This window comes from Rhododendron vialii, chromosome 2a, assembly GCF_030253575.1.
Source record: "Rhododendron vialii isolate Sample 1 chromosome 2a, ASM3025357v1".
Lineage (NCBI taxonomy): Eukaryota > Viridiplantae > Streptophyta > Magnoliopsida > Ericales > Ericaceae > Rhododendron > Rhododendron vialii.
In genome coordinates this window covers 26,192,973-26,214,786 of record NC_080558.1, presented here as the reverse complement: position 1 = coordinate 26,214,786, position 21,814 = coordinate 26,192,973, and the positions used below count along the sequence as shown (strand labels likewise).

Genomic DNA, 21,814 nt, shown 5'->3' with positions numbered 1-21,814 from the left:
TCTAACGATTTAGCTTTTCATTTTCCAAACCAACATTTTCAAAATCGTTTTTACACACCCAACCTCGGTTCCGCTGTCTTGGGCTCCCGAGTATCCTCACAATGGTTCCCCCGTCCCAGGCTCCTATTGGCACACAATTTGCATTGGCTCCTCTCCACGGATAACCAAGCCACACATCCAACCTCGGTTCCGCCGTTCCGGGCTCCCGAGTATCCTCACAATGGTTCCGTCGTCCCGAGTTCCCATTGGCACACAATTTGCATTGGCTCCTCTCTGCAGATAACCAAGTCACACACCCAACCTCGATTCCGCCGTTTCGGGCTCTCGAGTATCCTCATAATGGTTCCGCCATCCCGGGCTCCCATTGCGCACACACACAATGGGCTACTAAATCCGGCCACATTGTACTTTCAAAAACATTTCCTTTTTTAAAACATGTCTTTTCATTATCAATACCCTACGTGTTATGTTTCTAACTTTCTCGATTTTTGTGTCTCGTTTTCATGCAAAGACTCAGCAATCGGACTTTTTACATAAGAACACTATATACGGTGTCTCGTAAACATGCATCATTAATCGTAATCTTGAAACTAAACTAGAATAATTAAAACAACAAGATCATCCAACTCTATGGTATTTTTCATGCTTAATCCATCAACTAGTCTATAAATTCAACAAGATATGCACATAACTCAACATTAAGACAAGTAAATTAAGAACTAAAAACATGTATACATGATAATAACCTCTTTCAAGTGAAATCTAGTGACCATGCTACCAATCAAACTATTATTTCTTACATTTCAAAAATCAATTCTTTCTTCATTTTTGGAAAGTTCAAAACAACATATTTTCCGGAATAAAAGTCGAGATATTCAACATGATCATATTTCATTTCAAAATTTTAGTAAAACAAGTTTGCTAGCTATGTTTTTAGTACTTTAACTTAACATGCATTTTTAAACGCAAAAAGAAAATATAACTAAAATTTTTACTAGAGAAGGTGAGTAGAAATATTCCACCGTTCTTCTTGGTAGATGGTATGGCTACGGAAAAGAAAATACGTTGGCTTACGGAAGGTGATTGTTGCTATCGAACGAAGTGACTTCTTATGGTAAGCTTACGGTAGCTTCGAAAGAGAAAAGAGAACTTTCTTTTTCTCTCGAAACACTATCTTGACTAAACTAAACTTTTTGGATCGAGAGGGTGGTTGGGTGGTGGTTTGGTGGCGGCCTTGGGTTGAGTTTCTTGAAGAAACTCAAGAACACCAAGAACAAAGAACAAACACAAGGTTTCTAGAGAGAGAAGTCTTCTCCTTGAAAGTGACAGCACAATGTAAGAAATAGTTAAGACTTTCCTAGAAAGTCTATGTGTGTGTGTGTGTGTGTGTCTATATATATATATATATATATATATATATATATATATATATGTACGGGATGGTTCAAGGGACACCCCAAAAAACACCTAAAAAAACACCCCAAATCTCAATCTCATAGTTCCCGATCAAATTTTTATGATCCGAACCGTTCAATGTGTGCAGAATGTGATTTTAAGGGTGCCAGCAAGAAATTAGAAAAAAATATGACACGGAAAGACTTGATTTGAGCAGTTTTTATTTAAACCGTTCAATAAAAAACTGTTTGAAACTGTTCGGATCAAGCCCTTCCCGGTCATTTTTTTTGCTGATTTTTGTGAGGTACCCTTAAAATCACGTTCTGATCACATTGAGCGGCTCGGATCATCAAAATTTGATCGGGAGCTATGGGGTGTTTTTTTAGGTGTTTTTTTAGGTGTCCCCGGAACCGCCCCGATATATGTATGTATATATATATATATATATAGAGGAATTTTCAAGTGAGGGATCCCTCATTTTAACAAAATGAGGGACTTTCATTTCCCGATCAAATTTTGAAAATCCGAACCGTTCAATGTGTGCAGAACGTAATTTTAAGGGTCCTCGCGAGAAATCAGCAAAAAAAATGACCGGGAATGGCGTCATCCGAGCAGTTTTTTTTGAACCGTTCAATGAAAACTGCTCGGATGAAGCCCTTCCCGGTCATTTTTTTTGCTGATTTCTCACGAGGACCCTTAAAATTACGTTCTGCACACATTGAACGGTTCAGATTTTCAAAATTTGATCGGGAAATGAAAATCCCTCATTTTAACAAAATGAGGGATCCCTCACTTGAAAATTCCTCTATATAAGTATATCATCACATGGGCAATCTAAGAAATGATTTATTTCATATACCCTAGTACTTGTTGGTAAGACTAACTCTATTATCCAATGGGTAATAATTTTTCTAGTAGTTATTGACCAATGGATAAAAGGGCGGGGTACTATATATACTAGAATAATACCATATGTCTTTTAGGCATGTGTATATATAACTATATATGGGTATTTTAACAAAATCTAGTAAATACTTTTGGTAGAAAATCTAGGTTTTCTATTGTCCGATGAATAAAGATTTTTCTAACATTTGTCGTCCAATGGGTAATGGTTAAAAGGTAACTAAATGGATTAGTAGATAGGTTTCTCCAACTAATTGGTTAGAATCTAACTATATTTGCCAAGTAGAATTTATAGCCAATAAATATAATTTAGCAGTCTCAAATCTAATTATGACGGATTACTAGAAATTAACAAGAAAATTATAAAGCCATTCAAGAGAAATTAAGGAATTTAGAATGACCAACGAGATTTTTATTTACTAAAAATCGGAGTTGTTATAAAACTAGTGAGGGCACCTTGTTAATCGGGAAAATGACGGCCAATGACGTGTTTTGATAATTAATACCTGCCAAGGATATTTTCAGCATTAACAATTGTTCTTAACATATCATTGGCGAGTATTAATTATCAAAACACGTCCTGCACCGTCATTTTCCCTCGTTAATCATAATGATGAAAGTTTATTTTTTTAGTCAACCACAGTAAGATCGTACAAAATTAGGACATACACAACTAACTACAAAAGTTTATAGTGCGTACTTTTAGTTAAATTAGATAAAAATGAGTACAAAATCTCAAAAAAAATAAATTTTCAAGTTAGTTTTAAATGAACATCGACAAGTTTTAGAATGATCGAGTTAGTTTGATTAATGACTTCATTTTAATATATTTCGTCCAGATGGTTAAAAATAAAAAAAATAAGATAGAATAACTCCAAATAGACAAATAGCTCGTAAAGTAACTAGTACAAATGCACCATATGACGGAATTCAAGCATAAAACTAATTCTATGTGTATTTTCGATATATATGCAAGTGTGTATGTTTATATATTAGCACATTTTCATAATTATGCTAATATATACAAAAATATAACAAAAATATTTTAATTTCTAGTGGGGGTACGCGAGGGAGTGGGGGCACATGCCCCCGCATGCCCCCACCTAAATCTGTCTCTGATGTCTGGGTCAGCTTGCGCACACCTTGACGAATTTCGGGGCATGAAACTTACGACCAAACAAAACCTCCAATGACCCCAAGATTTGCAATGTTTGACCTACGCTGAATTTGAACATGCGAGTCATGCGACCTAGTGGAGGACAAGCACTTATCTGCTATCTCAATCCCACTTGGCCAAACCCTTGAGGTTATGTTCCACACTTTTAATTGGACATTCACCTAGAACATTTATATATTATTGTATTTTACTGCGGAACCTTCTATGGTCGCGTTCTTGTAAATTTATAAGTCTGAATCTTATTTTAATATTTTTTCTTTTTCATAACTTTTGTTTAGCTTTTCCTTATAATTTTTAGGGTTAATCATTTGTCTCGACAAGAAGAATCGGAAAAGTATAAAAATATTGACTGATGTTGAAAAAAATCAAATAAGACTGCTATTTAATTGATAATTTTTTTCGTTTATAGTAAACTTTTTTTTCATCCCTCCTTCACTTTAGACAAATAAGACAGCTATTTAATTGGTATTTTTTTCGTCTATAGTAAACTTTTTTTTTTTTTGCTTTCCATTGTAATTTTGTCCTCTTCAGACTCTTCTCGTCGAGGCGGATGATTAATCCAAAAAATATCTCTCGAATCTAACAAAAAATCAGAAAATGAACAAAACCCACAAAACAAAAAAGAAAAATGAGTTTACAAGAATGGAGCCTATGTATGAAATGCTGAACTAATTACCTGCAGAAACCCAGTGACGCTCTTAATTGCAAGCTGTTGAATGGAGCTGCTTGACACAGAGGATCCAAGGGCATAAGCATAGCCATTGGCTCCTATCTCACCAACCCAAAACAAAGCATCATTCATTCCTTCATCACACTGGCCTCTTGTTGTTGGCCCTTCACAGCCTTGAGCCTCCAAGGTCTTGTTGAACCATTTGAGCTGGGTCACAAGTGACTGGGGAGTGATGTTCAGTGTGACGTTGTTCTTGACAAAGAAGCTGTGCCTTATCGCAGTGGATCCAGCCACTGCGAAATTGATACCCGTTGATTTATCAGCTTTTTGCCAAGGTAAGGGGCCAAGTATGGGAGGGACAGCGCTTCTGCCACAAAGTCGATCACGAGCCGTCCATCGGAGTATCGGTTGGTGGGGTGGTGGAAGAATGTGCGGCCATAAGGGGGCTTGACACATATTTGAAACCGCTCGGCCCGTGGTCAATACTGTGTTGCCTGTGTCAGTGTACGAGTCTCCGAAAGTGTAGATTTTTTTTGAAGGGGCGGGGGTGGCTTGGAGTTGGAGTGGTAGCAGAAGAAGCTGGAGGCAGAGAAGATGAGAGGAAGAAGATGGAGGTGGTGATGGTGATGAGGGCAATTTGGGAAGAGAGAGAAGTGAAGGGAAGGGCCATTTCTTCTAGCAAAGCCCTTTCCACCTAGAGTTTGTTGCACAGGCAATGCTCTTTCTGGGCTTTATATATAATCCCATCCTACTGAAATTACAGCTAGCCTTGCTCTTCTTAATGACGTTTTAGTTTAGGGGATTTCGCACCCCCAAGTTGTTAACCGAACTGTGGGGGTTCGATTTAGGAGGAGGGATCTTCGCCTAAACTAGTACTTCACTTCCGCTACTCCGTTCCTCCGCCGCTGACCCTGCAACAAGTCACTAAGGCTGGAATCGCCTTGTGACCCTCTGACGATCAAGTTAGATGTAAGAAGAGATGCTTTTAGGTCTAGGGTTAGGGTAAGATGGCATACCTCTCAAAGATCAATATCCCTTTGTATTTATAGACCTAGGTTAACTTGGGCTCCAAGCCAGTGCGTGGAGGTCACGCTTAGGTAACCGCCCTCGGTGACATCATAGATGACGCACGGGATAAGACGGTTACGAAGCACATGGGCAAGCCTGGCCCAGATGATCCTTTTCGCCACGTGTCGCTCATGGTCCCCTCCTGTTATGCTGCATTCTGCCAAGAGGCCCAAACGGAATGCACACCTCAGTAATTACCGAAGTGTCAACAGGAGACCTGACGCCGAGCGAGTAAACAGAAAGGTATACACAGGCCCGTGTTAATATGAGGCCTCGGTTAATGGTGGTCCGGTTAGATTACCGAGACCATGACCGAAGCCTCCACAATAGCCCCTCAAGTCCCTGGAGCTTTGCACCTCTGCTTCAGGGTCTTGATCCCATCGTATGAGATATCAGGCCTTGATCTTTTTTAGAGAATAACCGAAGAGTGAAATTGCTTCGGTAGATTCCGTTCAACCCGCGCCAGAGAAGAGCCACGTGTCAGCTGTTGCCGAGGTCTCAGAATCAAAAAGCTGCCTCGGCACGTGCCATGTCAGTTGATTGGTACGAAACGTCGCTTCGGTGACACGAGTCAACATGCCTGAGGTCTGAATACCCGGCGCCTGTCCTCGGTGCAGAGTCCTTGATACTAGCCGTCCGATGATAACACATGTCGATGATCTAACGGCTCGATGCACGACGCTTCGTTTCCCGCGCAGCTTTCCATCTCTACCATTATAAATAGGAGAGACAGAGGTGAGATCGTCACCTTTTCTTCCGCTTCTGAAGTCGAACCGTCGCCGCCGTATACTTCCAGCTTTCAATCGAGATTTTAATCATTTTGGCTGGGAGATCTTGCACGAACTTGAGGTATGTCGACCTCCTCGCTTTATTCTTCACGTTTTGATCATTGTTTTGAGTTTTTCGCCGTTTTCTTGCGCTTGTTCTGGCTGAGCAACCGCTTGCCGCTGTCTGGTTCAAGGCGGCGCTGGGCTTCTCCAGCGTTGTTCATGCTATTACCGAGGTCTAAACTCATCCCGAGACCTAGATTCATCCCGAGGCCAAAACTCATCCCGAGACCTAGATTCATCTTGATCCCAAGGGAAAGGACTTCTGATCTTTAAAAATTCTTCCAAGAGGGAAGCGCCTTCATAGGGAACGATTGCCCGAGGACTCCGAGGAGCGATGACCATTCCGCACCGAGCGTTAGACCTTGATTTTTCCCTGAGCATATAGCTAACGGGTTTTTTGTATTCCTTTCCTTGGTTAGGCAGAAGCGAATGGTCATCGAGCTCTCTTCGGACAGTTCCAGTAGTTCAGGCTCTTCTCCTATCGAAATTCCCGAGGACATTCGCCAGACACTTCGGGAGAGGGCATTCTTTCGGACTCCAATCGACTGCGTTGAACCATTTGAACCCTCGAGAGCTCCTCGTGAGGTGACGACGTTTGACTCCCAAGAGATGGAAGCCCCAAGTACCTCTAACCAAGGTCCGGGTCCATTCGCGGATGCCCCCGAGGAGGTACGGGGACGCAGGAGGGCGATGAGGCCATGCCCATATCGAAACCAGTACTTTGACGGCTCCTCGGCTTCTTATGCTGAATTCAAGAGGGTATACAGTGTTCCTCAAGACGTTGACGTTCGGATTTTACCGAACAGCGACCCCAAGGACCTTCCACACCGGGAGGGAGCTCTCATCTTCCCCTTGATGGCCATCACAGAGGGGGGCGTTAGATTCCCCCTTCATCAGTTTGTCCGAAGGGTTCTCCGAGCCCTCTCCCTCACGTCTTCTCAGCTTACGGTGAACTCCTACCGGATCATCACGAGCATTATAGAGCTGAGGAGGCAATACAACCTCACGTTCGGACTCGAGGAGCTCTTCGGTGTATACCTCGTTGGAGTTAACCGGGAGAGCGACCGTCACTACCTCTCCTGTAGGATGGGATATGACACATTCCTTATCGACCATCTTCCCGACTCGGAAGAGTGGGCGAGTATTTATGTATCGGTCACCGGGAATTTTATGTTTGGGCCCGGGGAAAGCGCGGACACAGCCACCACAGTTCAGTTCGAAACCGAGGCTCCTGGTCGGTAGAAGTATCTTTTTAGCTTTATTATGTTTGCACATTTTTCTTTCCTCATTGTATACTGATTCTTCCATTGCCTATCTTTTAGCCGAGGGCATCGTTGCAGAGCTTCGGGGAAGGGCTAACCGAGCGCAAATAACAGCTGCTTACGCCATTCCTATTATGAGTCGGTATGCACCTGATCTGCTCGGATACAAACCGACCTATACCGGCTATTTGAAAAAGAAGCCGAGGCAGCAAGGTGTTTCTCGAGCGGGACGAGGACGTGGCCGAGGGAGAAGCCAAGGAAGAGGAGAAGGTAGGAGAGGAGGAGCTGGGGCGACAGAAGACGAAGTTGGTGATTCTGGTCCCCGAGGCGTGATCCGAGAAGAAATCGACCGGGAGACCCCAGAAAGGACGGGACTTAGTGGCGAGATGAGCGGTCGCGGAAGAGAAGTGCTCAACCTTCGGCGCCAGAGGCCACGAGGACGGGGTGCTGGCTTCAGGATTGGCTCACCGGGGGCCGAAACCTCGAGGGTGATCCCTGTTTCTCCTCGGGAGCCTCCGGAGAAGAGGGCTCGGACCGAGGAAGAAGGCTTCGGACAAGGAAGGAGCGGGGAGCCGATCTTGATAGAAGAGACAGGAACCAGAGGAGACGAGGGAGATGTGGAGAGCCGGGGGGGAACCGAAACGGGGACTTGTGTTCCGACGAGGGAGGTCCCCTGGGCCCCCGAGGTTCGTCACTACTCGGGGCGCCTAATTCATCACGCCGATAGTGCGTCTTCTAACATTGGGACGACGTTTGGGCTGCTTCGGTCGTGTATTCTTCCGAAGGACGCCCGAGCTGTTGAGGGGTGCACCGTAGATCTGACAGGAGAGATAGCGCAGGCACTTTTGAAAGTAAGTTACTTCTGAAAGTTTCTTTTCTTACCCCCTTGATCGATTGTTGGAATTTTGATCAATTTTAATTGTGTTGGTAGACCGGCGCTCGGGTGCTTGCTGTGAATGAACAATGCAAGGCGCGAGAGCAGGAGATGGAGCTGCTGAGGAAAACCCTTGCTCAGAGAGAGGACGACCTGAAAGTGGCGAGGGAGACTTGTGACCTCTACTTGGCCGACTTTCAGAGGTGCGACCGGGAGCGGGTAATTGCTGAAGGGAGGGCCACAAAAGCTGAGGAGGACGCTGACACATTGAGGGTTGCTGGAGCCCGGGAGGTCGAGTTTGCAAGGAACAAAGGCTACGATGAAGGCTGGGATGCTGCCGGAGTAGAATATAAGAAGCAGGTCCGGGAGATAGAAGCCGAGCTCTTCAGAGATCGGTTCTTGGACGGACTTCGGTACGGGCACGAGGCCTTGATAAGCAAGCTTACTCTGCCAGAGGGTTCGGAGCTTCGAACCGTGCCTGAGCCCCCTCCTGAAGAGCTCGTGCTACCAGAGGAGGAAAGCGAGCAGGTGCCGAACCAAGAGCCCCAAGCGACCGAGGAGCCAGCTGACCTTAGCGCCCCTGTTTCCTGATGAAGCATAGGAACTTTATATTTCGCAGCTCTGAAAAGTACTTTAATTTTTTGCTTAAATGGTCGGTTTACTGGACGGCTCCGGACATTTGGAATTTGCCGTTTCAGGGATTGTAATTGTTTGATACTGAAGCAGCACCCTTTTGTTTATTGTTCGTGAATGAATGCTCTTCTTTTCTTGAATGTTTTTATCTTTGAAATGCTTGTTTGATTGGTTTGCTCCTTAGGTTATGATGCCCCTGCTTCGGTGGGACTTGAAAAGTTTGTAGAAACAACTTAAACCGAAGCGTTAACCGAATCGTTTTGCCAAGCATAAAAAAGATTAATCAAGAAAAGGTGACTCGTTCCGAAGCCCCAGCTAGTTTGAGGGCCGGTAGGGACCGAATCAGAAGCACCTGTTTTAATGAATTTTTGACATTGCACGCCCCTGCTTATTAATAGAAATGAGCTTATCGAGCAGACGCGGGATGGTATTACTGCTAGGGACGTAGGCCGGGGTCACGAAGGGGTATGGCTTTTGCCATAGGTTCGTGACGCAGCGAGTCCGAACAGTGAGAAATTTCTGGTGGGTCGGTGTAAGGGGCTCGGAGAGAAAGGCCGAGTATCCTTACAGCGAGTGACCAGAAATTCAGACGACCGAAGAGGCCTGGGCGACTTGGTGGAAATTTTGTCCGAGGGTATCACCTATGGGAGAACAATATCCCTGAAGTCGGTATAAAATGGTCCGGGCAACAATAGACCAAGTATAAGTAATTTAAACAATCAGTGTACGAACAGTGCCAAAGAGAATTCTCATTAAAACTCGGAGTATTGTCAATACATAAGCAGATTGCCTTCAAAACTTTCTCAAAAGAAAATGCAACGTAATAAGGACCAAACAGGCTTCGGTAACCGAGCACTATCCGTAGAACTTCTTCAAGTTGTTTGCATTCCATGACTTAGCAATGGGGGAACCATCCAGTTTCTCCAATTGGTAATTACCCGAACCGAGGTGCTTGAGAACTCGGTAAGGACCCTCCCAATTGGGCATTAGCTTTCGCTTTTTGGACTTCTCCACCACCTTTTTCCAAACAAGATTGTCAGGCTTGAACGACCTGAGGCGCACGCTCCGGTTGTAACCCTTTGCAATCTCCTGTTGGTATGAAGCGAGCTTGATCCTTGCGTTGTCCCGTTCTTCTTCGGCTAAATCGAGGTCTGAAGCAATGGTGTTATTATTGACCGACTCATCAAAATTTTCTGTTCTCATTGTTGGGAGTCCGACTTGGAGTGGGATGACCGCCTCCATTCCGAATGCCAAGGAGAAAGGTGTGCGACCGGTTGATCGCCGAGGCGTCGTACGGTAGCCCCAGAGTACCCTGGGCAGCTCTTCGGCCCACTTTCCTCGCCGTGACTCGAGTCGTCGCTTTAGTCCGGATGAAATTGCTTTGTTTGCCGCCTCGGCTTGTCCGTTGCCCTGGGGGTAAGCCGGGGTGGATGTATCCCATTTGATACCGTATTCGTCAAGCAGGGCCCGGTACTTTTGCCCTGTAAACTGCCTTCCATTGTCTGTAATTATGGCGAACGGCACACCGAAGCGAGAGATTAAGTTTCGCCATACGAAACGGATGACGTCTGTTTCTTCAATGGTGACCAGGGGCTCGGCTTCGACCCATTTTGAGAAATAATCGGTTGCGGTCAAGAGGAACTTGAATCCACCCGGAGCGACAGGGAGCTTTCCAACGATATCCATGCCCCATTGGGAGAAGGGCCGGGGGCTGGTAAGAGGGCTAAGGTTCCGGGCTGGCTGATGGATAATGGGAGCGAACATCTGACACTTCTTGCAACGCTTGACGAACTCTTCAGAATCCTTTTTCATTGTCGGCCACCAATACCCCTGAGTGAGGGCTCGGTGGGCGAGCGATCGTCCACCGGAGTGACAACCGCTGTCACCGGCATGAAGCTCTTCGATGATGCCCGGAACTTGATGTGGGTGCGCAACCAATAAGTACGGCCCGGTAAATGATCTTCGGTAAAGCTTGCCGTTGGGATTGAGCCAGAAGAGAGCAGCTTTGTTTCGGAGTCGGTGAGCCTCCTTTTTGTCAGTGGGAATGGTGTTTTCCCTCAGGTAAAGGACGATTTCATCCATCCAGCTCGGACCGAGCTCTATGTTGAGTACTTCCTTCTGTAGGTCTTCGAGCTCAAAACTGGGCTTGTCAATAGAATTGAAGGAAATGGATCGGTGCCCGGTACATGAGAATGCCGAAGCGAGCCCTGCCAGGGCGTCGGCGTGGGCGTTCTGTTCCCTTGAAATATGCTCGACTCTGATTGCTTTAAAGCGTTGAATGAGCTGGACTGCGGCGTTGAGGTAGGTACGCATGCGGTCATCCCGAGCTTCGTATTCTTCAGAGAGTTGGTTAACCACCAACTGGGAGTCGCTGTAAACGACGAGCTCTTCGATGCCAATGGCTTCGGCAGTCTTGAGTCCGGAGATCAACGCCTCGTATTCGACCTCGTTGTTAGAGGCTGGGAAATTGATGGAGAAGGAGCTTTCGTGCAAGACACCGGAAGGTGAGAGAAGAACGACGCCTGCACCTGCGCCTCGGCTGTTGGATGCGCCATCGACGTACATTTTCCAAACATCTCCGTGAAAGAGCTGCCATGCTGTGCTAGGGTTGGCCTGGAGTACTGCTTCGATGCTCGGTGTGGGTGCCGAAGCAGATACGTTGGGCGGTGTAAGCTCTGCGATGAAGTTAGCCAGCACCTGAGCCTTTATTGCTGTCCGAGGCTGAAAGTGGATTTCGAAATTGGCAATCTTAACGGCCCATTGTGAGATTCGGTTGGAGAGATCGGCCTTCCGGAGAAGAGATTTGAGGGGGAACTCGGTCAGGATGATGATGCGATGAGACTGGAAGTACGGGGCAAGCTTTCGGGAGGCTGAGATGAGGGCAAGCACGAGCTTCTCCATGGGGAGGTAACGCGTCTCGACGGGAGTCATGGTTTTGCTGGAGTAGTAGATTGGCTGGTGCTCCCGACCCTCCTGTCGGACGAGCACCGAGCTTACGGCGTGCGGAGAGACAGCTAGATAGAGGAACAAGTCTTCCTGGTCCCTAGGAGTGACGAGGAGTGGAGCCGTGGAAAGATACTCCTTTAGTCGCTGGAGGGCTCGGTCACAGTCTTCTGTCCAGTTGAAGCTTTGTCGGCTGCCCTTTAGTAGTGCGAAGAATGGCTGACATTTGTCCGAGGAGCGACTTATAAACCGATTCAGAGCAGCAGCCATACCGGTTAGACGCTGAACATCGCGCTTGTTGTGGGGAGGCGAGAGCTGATCAATAGCGCGAATTTGGGAAGGATCGGCCTCAATATCGCGTCGGGAGACAAGGTGGCTAAGAAATTTGCCGGAGTTGACGCCGAAGACGCATTTCTCGGCATTGAGGCGGAGTTTGTGGCTCTTGAGTATCTCAAAGACTTCGGCGAGGTGAGTTAGATGATCACCAGCGCGAAGACTTTTAACCACCATGTCGTCAATGTATGCCAGCATAGTGTCGCCCAGTAATCGCTCGAACATCTTGGTTATCATTCGCTGGAAGGTTGCTCCGGCATTTTTTAAACCGAAGGGCATGACAAGGTAACCGAAGATCCCGTGGGGGGTAATGAAGGCGGTGTTCTCGATATCGCCTTCGCTCATGGCGATCTGGTGGTAGCCCCGGTACGCATCCAAAAAGCTGAGTCGCTCGTGTCCGGAGGTGGCGTCGACGAGCTGGTCGATACGGGGAAGAGGAAAGAAGTCCTTCGGGCAAGCGTCTTTGAGGTTGGAGTAGTCGACGCAGACACGCCATTTGCCATTCTTCTTCTTGACTACGACGGTGTTAGCCAACCACTTGGGGTACTGGACCTCTCTGATTGCCCCAGCGTTTAGGAGTCGGTTGACTTCTTCAATGACGGCCTCGGAGTGAATAGGAGAGGACCGTCGTGCCTTCTGTACTACCGGTCGCTTGGCTTTGTCGATGTTGAGCTCGTGGCAGATGAAAGAGGGGTCGAGCCCCGGCATCTCATAGGGGGTCCAGGCGAACACTTCAATGTTTCGGTTGAGAAAAGCTACCGTCTCGTTCCGATCAGTATCACTAAGTGAGAAACTGACAAGGAAGAAGCGGGAGCCGTCCTCGGTGATTCGGATTGTGGCCACATCTTCAACGGTTTTGTCGTCGGGGGATCTGCCGACGTCCTCCAAAACTGGGGCTTCGGGGGCTTCAATGAGATTCACCCAGGGGGTCTGTTTGGTGCTTCGGACGGCGTTGACGTAGCACTGCTTGGCCGCGGTCTGGTCTCCGTATAAGTCTTCCTGGTGCCCGTGAGTGCCAATGAAACGTACCACTTGGTGATAAGTGGAGGCAATCGCTTTAAGCCTATGCAGCCAGGTTCGACCGACAATGGCGTTGTAAGGGCCAGGGACGTCGACCACCACAAAGTCTATTTCGAGCGTTACCGAGCCGGCACGGACAGGAAGAGTGATCATACCGATGGGCCAGACAGGAGCTCCGTTGAAGCCGATAAGGGGAACTTCGGAGGGACGGAGGTCGGTCTCGGGAATCTTCAGATCCTTGAAAAGAGAGTAGTACATGACTTCGGCCGAGCTACCCTGGTCTACGAGGACGCGACGGACGTTGAAATTGCCGATGCGTAGCGTGACCACGAGGGCGTCGTTGTGGGGAAGCTGGACGCGGTCGAGATCCTTCTCGGTAAACGTTATCGTCCATTTGGAGCCGTCGTCGGTTCTGGGGCGCTTTGGTTCGGGGCCAACTAACATGACCTGCTTGGAGGAGGAGGCTTCATTCAACTCTGCCCGAATGACTCGAGCGGCCTCGGGGATCAATGGACCGTGTATGACGTGGATTGTCTGTACCTCTTCCTCGGTATGTGATTCGGTCCGCTGTGTCCGAGCCGTAGTCTTCTCGTGATCGATGAAGTTGCCGAGGTAGCCACCAGCAACAAGCTGTTCCAAGTAGGCCTTGAAGGGCTTGCATGCTGTGGTGAAGTGACCTTGCTCGCTATGGTAGCTGCATCGAACGATGGGATTCTTGATTTTCCCATTTTCGGTTCCGAGCTTTTGATTGGGGAAGGAGAAAAAGGGCTGATCCTTCACTTGATCAATGATCCGGTAAATGGGAATGGTGAAGACGGTCTTTTCGGCGTTGAAGTCACTTGGCTTCGGTCCCCTCCTCGGCGACTGCTTGATTGTGTTGACCTGTTTCTTCGGTGTTGAGACAGGTGCGGGGGCCGGTATGGATACCGAGGTGTTCAACGCTTTTGAACTTGTAGGCTTCCCGATGCCTCTCTCTGCCTTGGATTCGATGAGCTGACACCAGCCCTCAATTCGAGTCATAAGGTCCTTCATAGAGTTCGGCTTATGGCGAGCGAGGTCGTCGTAGACTTGCCCGTCCTGGGAGGTGAGACCGAGCTTGAATCCTCGGGCAGAGATGACACCGTCGCAACCTTCTATCTCATTGAACAACTCCCAATAACGGCCGGCGTACTGCCGAAGCATTTCGTCGTTCCTCTTACGGAGGGCTAAGAGGGAGTCGATTTCCTTCTCGTGCTTGTTGCTCGTTACGAACCGTGCCATGAAGGCGTCACAGAGGGAGTCGAACGAGGAGATTGACCGAGCCGGGAGTTGATTGAACCAGGTGAGGCCCAGGTTGCCGAGGCTTGCTGGAAACACTTTGCACAGGAAAGCGTCGTCCGAGGGTTCATTCCGAAGAAACAGAGACATGACGGTTTTATATTGGACCAGATGAGTGTACGCCTCGGTCTTGCCGTCATATTTGGCAAACTTGGGTTGGGAGAATCCTTTGGGGGGGGGTAACCGAGTCGATCTCTCTTGTGAAGGGAGAGGTCGTGAGTCGCGCAAGTCGCGCATCGCGATGAGGTCGGATCGAACGGTCGGGGCCGTCTGGACGCCCAGTCGTTGTACGCTTCTTGGGGACGAGTTTGTCCAATCGTTCGTGCTCCTTTCTCTTTGGATCGATACTAACCGATTTTCTGGGAAAACGCTCCTGGCGATGATGTCGGTAGCTATCCCGAGCGGAAGCCTCGAGGCGCTCGGTGACCGGGCTCCTGCTGTTTGCGCCGCCGGGGTGCGAGACGATGGGACTTCTGGCTCGGGGGCCCTTCAGGCGCTCGCGGTATCCTCTAGTCTGGATCTCGACAAGGCTGTCATCTCCCCTGGATGCCCTTGTGAGGCTAGGGGTAGATTCCCGGCCTGTCCTGCCCACAAGGACGGAGTGGGTGGAGGAGGCAGAGACGCTCCCACCACCGAGCCTGTCAAAGGCCGATGGTCTCCTTCAAAGTTGCGCAGGAGAGCGAGAACGGTCCCTGCGCGATGTTTCTTTTGGGGCTCGTGTGTCCACCGCTCTTGGTGACTCAAGACGATCCTTGACTGAAGGGCGGGGTCTGTGCTCTAGCAGGTGACCGGCTTCGTGACTGCGTGGGGGGGTGCGACGGTTTGTTCTTCCGCCGCGGCTCCCGGAGGAATGAGATGGGGAGATGAGGAGGTGTTTGATCTCCGCCAACTCGTCTCGGACGTGTCTGTCGCGGTCCACAACCGTCGTGAGATCGTCGATTTTGCGCTCGAGATGGCGAATGTAGGAGTGGAGCTCGGAGGATGGGCCTGCGTCTGGAGCTGACGCTCCGGCGCCAACTCCGATGGATATGTGGGTCTTTCCAAGGGCCGCCGCTCCGCCGGAAGCCAGGCTGTGGTCCACGAGGGAACCGAGCCCATGGGCGGTACCACCGTGATGTACGTCATCGATCTCCATCATGTTTGATTCTGGATGTTTTAACGGAGCAGAAGGGGGGAGGTGAAAGTTGAAAGGATGGCTAGGTCCCCAGCAGAGTCGCCAATTGTGGGGGTTCGATTTAGGAGGAGGGACCTTCGCCTGAACTAGTACTTCACTTCCGTTACTCCGTTCCTCCGCCGCTGACCCTGCAACAAGTCACTAAGGCTGGAATCGCCTTGTGACCCTCCGACGATCAAGTTAGATGTCAGGAGAGATGCTTTTAGGTCTAGGGTTAGGGTAAGATGGCATACCTCTCAAAGATCAATATCCCTTTGTATTTATAGACCTAGGTTAACTTGGGCTCCAAGCCAGTGCGTGGAGGTCACGCTTAGGTAACCGCCCTCATTGACATCATAGATGACGCACGGGATAAGACAGTTACGAAGCACATGGGCAGGCCTGGCCCAGATGATCCTTTTCGCCACGTGTCGCTCATGGTCCCCTCCTGCTATGCTGCATTCTGCCAAGAGGCCCAAACGGAATGCACACCTCAGTAATTACCGAAGTGTCAACAGGAGACCTGACGCCGAGCGAGTAAACAGAAAGGTATACACTGGCCCGTGTTAATATGAGGCCTCGGTTAATGGTGGTCCGGTTAGATTACCGAGACCATGACCGAAGCCTCCACACGAACCGTACTCTATTCCCAAGGGTAGTGCGAAAATCAATATGAGCAAGGCTAGTTGATTGTTCTTTTGGTGAGGGCGAGAATCAATATGAGTTGATTTTCGCACTCCCGCGGTTAACAATTTGGGGGGCGGTTAACAATTTGGGGTGCGAAAATCACTCCCCTTTAGTTTACTTATTCAAAATATGGTTATTCATGTGGAAGTTTTTCCTACTTACCACTTGCTCATGGTACCATATGATTGCTAAAAGACACATGAACTTAAAAATCTTGTGAGCGATTAAGGAGATCAAAATTTAATCTAAGCTCATCCATGTGAGTATGCAGGAAACCTCAGAAATAATTAAGCTGATGTACTGGGAGGGTCCACATTTGCAGCTGCTGGAGTAAATGAGGGAGGTGAGAATAATGACTTTGGTAGATAACAACCAAGAAGTAGTTGGAGGGACCTAGTAAATGGCAGCCTTCAATGTATGAAGGCTTGTTTGTACTCAAAGTTCTGTCCATTATTGGGCACGTTCAAAGTTCTGTCCATTTTTCGGCACGTGAAAATCTTAACACCGAAGATTTTTTTTAGTGATCCAACGTCCGAAAATGCACGGAAATTGATAAGAAGTTACAGAAAGGACCTGAACCCCACCCAACTATTAAGTCAGTAAATCTGGTGTTAATGCCATGTGTAGGTTCTCACTCTTACTCGAGTAGGTTCAAAGTGTCAGCAATCCCACATTTCTATTGGATTTGTGAGATTCTGTACTTGACTGATTTTTCTGCTTCCTTTCTATGTGACCTTTTGATGGCTTTTGTTTTGTGTTCTTCATTGTATAACAACACGAGAACTTTCGTTTTCTTCGTTTGGACGTGGGGTTCTCATGTGTTTCCAAAGTCGAGAAAACAAACGATAGTTTAAACTAGTTGATGACTTGATTCCCTTCATTCTTCAGGTTTTCTCAGCCCATATGGAGCTTATGGCTTCGTATCGATTGGTCAGAAGAGATGAGAGGAGAGAAGGTTTTGGAGAGAGAATATGAATGTGGAATCTGCCTAGAGCCCCGAGCACGAGAATGGTTTTGCTCAACTATGTTTGTCATGCTGCGTGCATCAATCACTTGTTCACTACCGTGTGTGGTATATACCGATATCGCTCTTTCTTAGTTGTATGCACTGTGGTTTAGTGTTTTCATGTGCTCAACAATTGAAAATGGTTTAGTATGTCACGCCTTCGATTTTTAACATAAATAATGAATATTCTTTTGATAAATAAAGTCTTTGCAGTAATACAATTAATACCCAAAAGATCTCCCTTTCCCCTATTCTCAAATAAGATTCAAATATTACATTTTTGACTCAATGGCCCCAAGTTATCGAAATGCCAAATCCAAAGAAAATAATATTACAGTTGTAACAAATGTCTTTCCAAAATACTTCTTTCGATTCGAATGCAAACAATCGCCTCTTCTTCTTTTTTTAACCTTTGAAAGACATGATCAACAAGCACGAAATGTACGCGATGCCAACTTCCTTGAATCATACCTGAAAATAATAGGGTGAGCTACACTAGCCCAGTAGGAAAATCTATACACAAACTATATGAAAATGAGATGAATCATGCACCTAGAGTGTGTGAATACGACGAGATACCACCAAAAAAAAAAAACACATACTATAACCAAGGGATCATGATTTCATAAAGATAACCCTAATAGCTCACACGTCAAACTAGAAGCAAAAACCGACTCGAATTATTCTAATTAGACCACAATAGTAATATGTGAGCAACATTATGTATGTACAGCGAACCCCAATATGCTAATGACAATGAGTATATCTATCAGCAGAATACAAACATATCATTCAATTTCCTTTTTGAACATAATCGTTATGTCTTGTATTTCTCAAGTATTAACCATTTTTCCCTTTTAATACAATTCCGGGCATTTGAGACCCCCTGCATCCACTAAAATCTTTCACATTCAATTTTGGGCATTTGGGACCCCGTGCGTCCACTAAAATCTTTTCCATTCAATTCCAGGCATTTGGAACCCCGTGCGTCCACTAAGATCTTTTCATTCAATTTCGGGCCTTTAGGAACCCATGCTTCCCATTTCCGGCATCACACCTTACAGTGGATCCGTGACTTTCCTCGTATTTGTTCTATCGTCTCAATTATATTTTACCTCTCACATTACTTAATGACATCATACTCAATACATAACAAGTTCATAACATTCATCACAACATGCCACAACGCCCACATAATCACCCGAATACATAGATAATGAACGGGTACCGTAATCATCGAAAATCGACACATTAGCACATCCTGATTTTCAACAAAGCAGTCCGTATTCGAAAATTCATTAAAAATCACATACTTAATATTTTTCAATGATTCCAACGCCAAAATATCACCAACTTACCAAACTTTAAAACCCACAAGGACCCACAACCAATAGGATCGTTTAAGCATAACAAGCGATGAAAAACGCATCTCTGTAAGCTGCCCAGATTTTCAGATTGCAGGGCAATCTTCTAAAAATCATTACAAATCGAGTTCTTAACATTTTTGAGTGATTCCAGTCCCGATAGTTGCGCGATTGAACGAAGTACAAAAGATACGAAGGAACCCTAGTCAAATTCGCACTCGAAATATGGCTAAACGAGCATTTAAAGATGCAATACAGATCTGTCGAACGACGACATGACAGATTTGTGACCAATTTCTAAAATCCACCATCAATTCAGTTCCCAACGGTTTCGGGTTATTCTAGCGGCATTAGAACGGGCTTCAAGTCTACTCTATTTCATATGAAGAGACCAAAATTCAATTATAAGTTTAAGAAAACGAAAACCTCCCAAAAACAGTGACCTGTTCTGCAGAAATTTGGGAATGAAAGAAGCAATCTCAAACCACGAAACAAGGCACGATCTAGGTACATAAACACCGTATAAACGCATAACAAAGTAAGAAATCCCTACCTCATGAGTTTTGAGCAAAACTCGACCAGTTGACCAAGTCAACTGAGTTCCCACGTGGCCCGATTGTAATTTTTCTTGGATGGATAAGTAGCCCTTGTTCCGTAGAACTACTTTAATTCTTGGACTTTGTTTGGAATCACGCCCCAAGTAGATGAAATATAGGAGAAAAGGTAAGGGGGGGTTTTCGGATGGAGAGCAGAGAGAGCGAGAGACGCAGGAGAGAGGGGGGGGTTGTGATGTGTGTAGGTGTGGGGTGTCAGCAGATGAAAACAAGAAAGAGGAAATTATTTTCCCCTGCCACTAGCCACACAAATATCTACATGCACACACACATATTACCCTCACACCCAAACATCTACATTCTATCACATTAACCCCCAACATCAAGTAACTACGCCATTATTCGAATTTCCACAAATTACGCCCTTACTCGATAATTATAATATTTCTTAAAAAAAATACGGCCCTAAAATATGAGTCTCTACAAAGTATATAACGAAACCTGACCAGCTACTGTATAATCCGAGGTTAACCTTTTGAGCCGTGTGTTTAGGCTAAGGGTCACTAGGTTAGCAGGTTAGTTGGCGCAAGTTGTTATAGTTATGTTGGGGGAAAACCTTCTATATGAATAGAGGACTCATGCCTATGTCACTTTATACTGAATTTGAGTGAGGACTTGATATACTTAGATAGCACCTGAACTTTCACACCAATTTCATACCCAAACTTTAAAAATGAAGTAGGGTCGGCATGGGTCGAGATTGTGTGTATTGAGTTCACTTCCTATCATGTCTAGTGGGGCCCTTTAACGCCAAAAAAGAGCCACATCAGCCGATTTGTAAAGGAAATGGATGGAGGCTAACAGCAAGTGCCTCAATTTTTTTTGGGGATTTTGAAAGTCCAGGTGTTTAATTGAAATAAAGTGAAGTTCAGGTGTTTCCGTGATCGTACCAAAACACCCCGTAAAACACAAAAACAGTACAATACTATACCAAAACGTACCAAAGCATCCATACGGTACAATACCGTACCAAAAAATCCGTACGGCACCATACTAATCCAAAACGGTACAATTCCGTTCCATAACGTACCAAAGCACGCCCATACGGTACAATACTAAATCAAAACACCCATACCGTACCGTAACACACAAAAATGGTATAATACCGTACCAAAACGTACCGAAGCACCCATACAATACAATATCGTACCAAAAAATCTATACAATACCATACCACACCAAAATGGTAATATACCGTACCAAAACATAACAAAGCACCCATACAATCCAATATTATACCAAAACATACATATAGTACCATACCACACCAAAACGGTACAATACCGTACCAAAGCACCCATACAAACCTACGAAAGCACCCATACGATACCATACCACACCAAAATGGTACAATACCGTCCCAAAGCACCCATACGGTAAAATACCGCACCAAAACACCCATACAGCACCATACCACACCAAAACAGTACAATTCCATACCAAAACATACCAAAAACACCCATACGGTACCATACCATTCCAAAACGGTACAATACAGTACCAAAGCAGCCATACGGTAAAATACCGTACCAATACATCCATACGGTACCATATCACACCAAAACGGTACAATATGATACTGAAGCACCCATACAGTACAATACCATACCAAAACACCCATACGGTACCATACCACACCAAAACAGTACAGTACCGTATCAAAACATACCAAAGCAACCATACAGTACAATACCGTACCAAAATACCCATACGGTACTGTACCACACCAAAATAATACAATACCATACAAAGCACCCATACGGTCCAATACCGTACCAAAACACTGATATGGTACCATACCACACCAAAACGGTACACTACCGTACCAAATCACCCATACGGTACAATACTGTACCAAAACACCCATACGGTATCGTACCACACTAAAATGGTACAATACCATACCAAAACATTCGTACAGCACTACACTAATCCAAAATGGTACAATTCCCTACCAAAACGTACCAAAGCACCCATACGGTACAATACCGCACCGAAATACCCGTACCGTACCGTACCAAACCAAAATGGTATAACAGCGTACCCAAACGTAACGAAGCACCCATATAGTACAATATTGTACAAAAACACCCATACGGTACCATAGCACTCCAAAACGATACAATACCATATCAAAACGTACAAATGCACTCATACGGTACAATACTGTACCAAAAGACCCATATGGTAACATACCAAACCAAAATGGTACAATACCGTACCAAAGTACCCATACAGCATCATACCGTACCAAAACAACATACAACACCATAACACACCAAAACAGTACAATACCACACTTAAACATTCTAAAGCACCCATACGGTACCATATCGTATCGAAACACCCATACGGTACTGTACCACACCAAAATGGTACAATACCTTACAAAAGAACCCAAACAAATGTACTAAAACCCCCATACGAAACCATACCACAAAAAAATGGTACAATATCGTACCATACTTCACCAATACGGTACAATACCGTACCAAAATGTACCAAAGCACCCATACGGTACCATACCACACAAAAACGGTAATTTACTGTACCAAAACGTACCAA

The 21,814-nt window shown here is 46.0% G+C and overlaps 1 pseudogene; it reads right to left on the bottom strand.

Moving 5' to 3' along the window:
• Positions 1-3,918: 3,918 nt before the first annotated feature.
• LOC131316717 (GDSL esterase/lipase At3g48460-like) lies at positions 3,919-16,331 on the bottom strand (annotated as a pseudogene).
• Positions 16,332-21,814: the final 5,483 nt, after the last annotated feature.